Below are 5325 nucleotides of genomic sequence, written 5' to 3' on the forward strand. Positions count from 1 at the left end.
TTTTATATGAATATATTCACTAGATTATTCCTCATCAGAGAAAAACAAGATTTCATTTAGTTTAATGTCACAATGTGATTCTTTCTTACCAGTAATTTACATACTTTCATCATAATCACCACAATAATCATTTCACACTCACTGTTTAATGTTCAATGTCATTAAGAACAACGACAAACATGTTTTTCAATAACCGCTGTTAAACAATAATTAAACTATTTACAATTATTCACTAATATTGTGTGTTTAATGTCGCTCTTCACAATGAGAAATGTTGCTTTTACACAGAAAATGAATAATACAAGAACCATTTAAAAAAGACCAATATTTACAATAAACACTCGAACAATCAGAACTATTTACAATTATTGACGAGTAAGTTCCCTAAATTCTATTTAGGATCTTTCTCCTCCACATGCTGGTATCCAGCCACATTCTGCTCATCAACAGCCTGCCAATGTTATTAAGCAGAAAACAGAAAATTACTTTTTAAAACCTTTAGTTTCAATAAAATGCGTGAACATACAGTATGTAGAAAACAGCAGCAAATAACTGTTACTGAGCACAGTTTCATGTGAGGAATCTCCAGCCTCAGATATGCCAGAGGCCAGCGTGGAGGAGGTGCTGGGAGCAGGCTGAACCTCCATATCCAGCACTGTGGCTCGTCTGTGAGGTCAGAAAAGCCCTCATCTTCCTCATCAAGCACCACATCGTGCTCCTCAACCAACCGGGCGGTCTCCTCTGAGTCAGGGTTCATGTCCTGCAGTTCCTGACCAGTCTGCTGGAACAGATACTGAACTCCTACGAGTTCGCCTGAGACAAGACCAAATAAATAAACACCATGCAGACTGGAATGAGTAAAAACCAGTCGGCTGGAAGGATCATGAAATACATACACAGTAACAAAAGGCTAAATATTGTTTTCACTAAGCAACACAGTTTCACAGGTATACAGTACAACACAAGAGTTTTCAGAGAGATGCAGCCTCATGCTTTTCCTTTGTCCTGGTAACACTGATGTAATTCTGACCTGTGTAACATGAGGACGGACAGAACTCTGGCGCCACCTTTCTGCCAAACAGCTTCTTGTAGGTTTGGTTGACAGAATGCAGCAAATCACCAGAGTAGCAGCACAAAGGAGACTTCTCAGTTGCCATGGCAGCAACACCTGGTCCTGGTTCCACCTGTGTAGCCCTTCCAACAGGTAAACCTGAACATTCAGGCTGTTGGCACTGCTCCCTAGAAGTACATTGAAACGTAACATGAAATATCAAACTGAAACATTATTGGCGTACACAACACATGAACCACATCACACACACACCCACACGTCAACAATAACACACACGTTCTGGTTTCAGTTCTCTCAACACAAACCTGCTATGAAGCGGTTTAGCTGCAGATGAAAAGACTCCAAGGAAGTTGAGCCTCTGGTTCACCTAAACACCGGCAGACACACACCTCCCTTGGTCAGCTCCCAGTTTTAGTGTAGAGAGCAACACCTGGTGGATCTTGGATGCTCTTCACATGCTTCTTCTGGACCCGCCAGATGTGCTCCATCCTCTCCTGATCAAACAGAGGAACACCAAGGGAGTTTGGGGGTCTAGAGCCTGAACAAAGTTTTATCATCGGATGTTTAAATCTGTAGGAAAAGACTTTAATGCTGGACAGAGAATGAAGTGTAGAACTACAGATGCTCTGGCTGAAAAGGTCATCACTCACTGAGATGCAGTGCTGACCGGAGAACCAGTAATCTCCCACCTTCCATGACTTGTTTCTGTAAAACAGAGTCTAAGTAACTTGTATTAACAACCCACTTTTAAACAGTTGACGTGTGATTGCAGTTTACCTGAGACACTTTCCTGGCCATGGCGACATTCGGCTCTGCAGCTGCAACATGTGAACCACCAAGTCTTGGTTTGGTAAACTGAAAGGTAAGAACTGTGTAATGAGAGGCCGTTTACTGAACTAAATATATTTATCTGTAGCCAAGAGAACTAATATTAAACATGTGTCATTGTGAAACAGAGCTTATTATGTTTTAAACTGTTTACCTGTTCACATTCGTTCTGCTTGTAAAGCTGGTATTGTGATAACTGTGTGGGGTATTTTAGTGACGCTGGCCCTTTAAGAGCAGCTCCAGACTAGAGCACGCAGGCTCGTAGGTTTCCGTCACACCGCGTGCTGCCAGCAGGAGTACTGGAGTAGTGATGTACGATGCCACTCGCTTTCTTTCTGATCCGATACCAAGTAAAATACAAGCCAGTATCGGTGATACCGATACGATACCGGTCTGATACTTTGTCCAGAAACTTCATGTGTTTGGAAAATCACTTTGAAAGCAGCTCCGCTGAGGAGAAAGGAAGTGGTGGTAACATTTTCATAGAATACTTAGTGAATCAAACTTAAATTACCAGTAAAATTGATAAATAAATACATAAATACCACAATAACTGCATGTTTGTCAACACCTACATATCAAAATATTTAGTTTAGTCAGGCTGGGAGGTGGCGCAGACAGGAAACAGCTCTCTGGAGGGCAGCCAGGAGGCCGTGACCACAGGAGCTGGATAGTCCAGAAGGATCCACCCAAAGACAGGCCCTGGAGTTAAAGGCGGAGGAGAGTGTCCCCCTCTTGTTGCAGGAACCAGAGGCGAAGAAGGAGCCTTCCTTCTGCTGCTACACCTGTACAGAAATACAACAAAGAATTTCTTACAGCTTTTACAAGTAAACTAAGCTGACAATCATCAGGAGTTCCTAAAAAAAATAACCCAGACAGCAACAAGATGTATCACATCAACAACCAAAGTACCAAAGACACACACATAAATAATAATAAAAAAATCCTAAACAAAAGTATTTCTTAGTGTATAAACCCACTGGACAACTCAGTGACTGTCAGCATGAAGAGGATGAGGAATGAGGAGCGATCAGAGATGAGTGTGATCCTGCAAACGCGATCACGTCTCCACGGAGACTAGAGGCAAACTAGGGCGGCCTAGAGATCGGGGTGATCGTTGGTAATCCTGGAGCACAAACCCAAGCCACCCGACCACAAAGACTACCCTGGACCCACCCCAAGGGTGGCAGAGCAAAGCCCCAGCCAGAGCCCCCCGGGGTCACAGGGTACAGGCCCCGGTGGGCCAAGATCGGCAGCTGCAGACCCCGCAAGACACCAGCCATCCAGGGTGGCCAGAATGAAGGGCCCAGGGCTTCAAAACCCCAGAGGCAGCCCCTCCTCCACCCACTCCCACCCTCCCTCCTCCACCCAACCTGTTGCCCCCATCTATCCACCCTGTAACCCCTACTGGGTCACCCCTCACTCAGCTGCCCTGTTTGTGGACAGAGGGCTTCCACCTGAAGACCATGGGTGGATATCAGAAGCCTTGTTTAAGATCGGGGGTAAAGGGAAAACTGGAGCTCCAGGACAACCTGAAGCTGTGGTACTACCCACCTCAGCCGAGTCTCTACCACCAGGAGCCTTCACCAGACCGTGTTTTCACCCATCCACTACTCGTCTGGATGCTCTATAAGTTGTGGAAGGTTAAGGTGGTCTGCCCCAATCCTTCTTGTGGTGGCATCAGCTGGTAAAACTCTGTTAAGGAACTCCTTAAATCATCTGAACATGAGCTGTGTCCCAATTCAGGGTCTGCACACTTCGAAGTGCGCAGACTACGTAGGCTACAGAGTGTCCTCCGTAGTCTACACACTTCGAAGTCTGCTTAACGTTCGTGAAATGGGACAGCCTACCTAGTCTACAAGAATTTCCCATAGCAACAACACAGGACGTTTAATCACTTAAACCTCAGAAATTACTCGTAGGAAACGTCAGTAGACGCTGAACACGGAGCGGCAACACCGACAGTTAAAAAAAAAAAAAAAACGGTTTGAGGCTCTGTTGTTTTCCAGCCGGTACACACTTAATTAACCCCTTAAAAGTATCTATAGAGGCTAAGACTTACTTAAAGCCCCTGGAGTGTTGCCGTGTCGGGCACCTGTATTGACGCGCCGTTGCTACGTATGTGTCTTCATACTACAAGAAAAATCCCGTTCCATATGCCGTTTGAATTATATTTATTCTTACCACATTGTTCTTATTTTCTTTACAAGTACTCAAACCCATTCGCGCATACATACGGTCAAAACTGTGTGCGTTCACCTTCTCACCGACAACCTCAATTACTCACAGGTGCGTTCCCCTTATGAAGATGATACACATTGTAAACACTGCCACCCTGTGGACAAACATCTTTCTATTTGCATAGTGGCTCCTACACACCGGCCCCTAATTGTAATGGCTAGTAGACATAACAATTCCAAAACAACAAATAAAGAGCCACGAGTATTAGAATTCTATACATTGATTATAACCAAAACATTCAGGTACTTAATCATAAATAATTTACATATCAATGGGGTCGTGCAAAAGACAAAGTTTAGTCACGGGTCTTTCAATGATGTTCGTCTTTGTCTGCAGACGAACTGAACGTACTAGTCCTTTCTTATCAGGGAAGACCTCCAAAACTCTTCCTAGTGGCCAAGAGCCACGTGGGGCGGAGGGATCCATGATGATTACAATGTCTCCAGGTTTGAGATTGTTTCTCACTTGGTTCCACTTCTGCCTTTCTTGCAGTAAAGGTAGGTATTCCCGTATCCATCTTTTCCAGAAGAGGTTTGAGATGTACTGGACCTGCTTCCATCTTTTCCTGATGTACATGTCATGCTCTTCAAACAATCCTGGCGGCAAAGATGGCTTTCCTTTTAAAAGCAAGATGTGATTTGGCGTAAGTGGTTCAAGGTCTCTTGGATCGTCTGACAGTTTGGTGATGGGCCGATCATTTAAAATGGCTTCCGCTTCACAGATAACTGTATGGAATCCATCATCATCTAGTTTTTGCTGCCGAAGAACCGCGTTAAGGATTCTTCGCACCATGCGGATTAATCGCTCCCATATGCCACCAAAATGTGATCCTGCTGGAGGATTAAAGCTCCATTTGATACCTTTTTGTTGTAGCATTCCTTCGATCCGTGTATGATTCAAGGATGAAAGTGCTTCTCTAAGTTCACGGTCTGCTCCCACGAAGTTGGTACCATTATCTGACTGGATATGAGAGACTTGACCTCTTCTGCAGATGAATCTACGTAATGCATTGATGCAAGCATCCGTATCCAAGGAGTTAGCCACTTCCAAATGAACTGCTCGACTTGATAAGCAGGTGAATATCACGCCATAGCGCTTGACTGTACTTCTTCCTCTTCGCACCTCTATTGGCCCAAAGTAGTCAACGCCCACGTTGGTAAATGGGGGATGGTCAGGAAGAATCC

The 5325-nt window shown here is 44.5% G+C and overlaps 1 long non-coding RNA gene across 2 annotated transcripts; it reads right to left on the reverse strand.

The window, feature by feature from the left end:
- Window positions 1-355: 355 nt before the first annotated feature.
- On the reverse strand, window positions 356-2478 carry LOC121635625. Of its 2 annotated transcripts, XR_006009483.1 has the most exons (6): window positions 2055-2478; window positions 1850-1927; window positions 1723-1777; window positions 1378-1610; window positions 1031-1239; window positions 356-813 (listed from the first exon to the last, which is right to left on the reverse strand). It is a non-coding gene; the product is annotated as an uncharacterized LOC121635625 (long non-coding RNA). The 2 variants fall into 2 exon arrangements; XR_006009482.1 differs by lacking the exon at window positions 2055-2478 and having other exon boundaries at window positions 1850-2038.
- Between the last annotated feature and the right edge of the window lie 2847 nt (window positions 2479-5325).

Source organism: Melanotaenia boesemani, chromosome 24, assembly GCF_017639745.1.
Source record: "Melanotaenia boesemani isolate fMelBoe1 chromosome 24, fMelBoe1.pri, whole genome shotgun sequence".
Lineage (NCBI taxonomy): Eukaryota > Metazoa > Chordata > Actinopteri > Atheriniformes > Melanotaeniidae > Melanotaenia > Melanotaenia boesemani.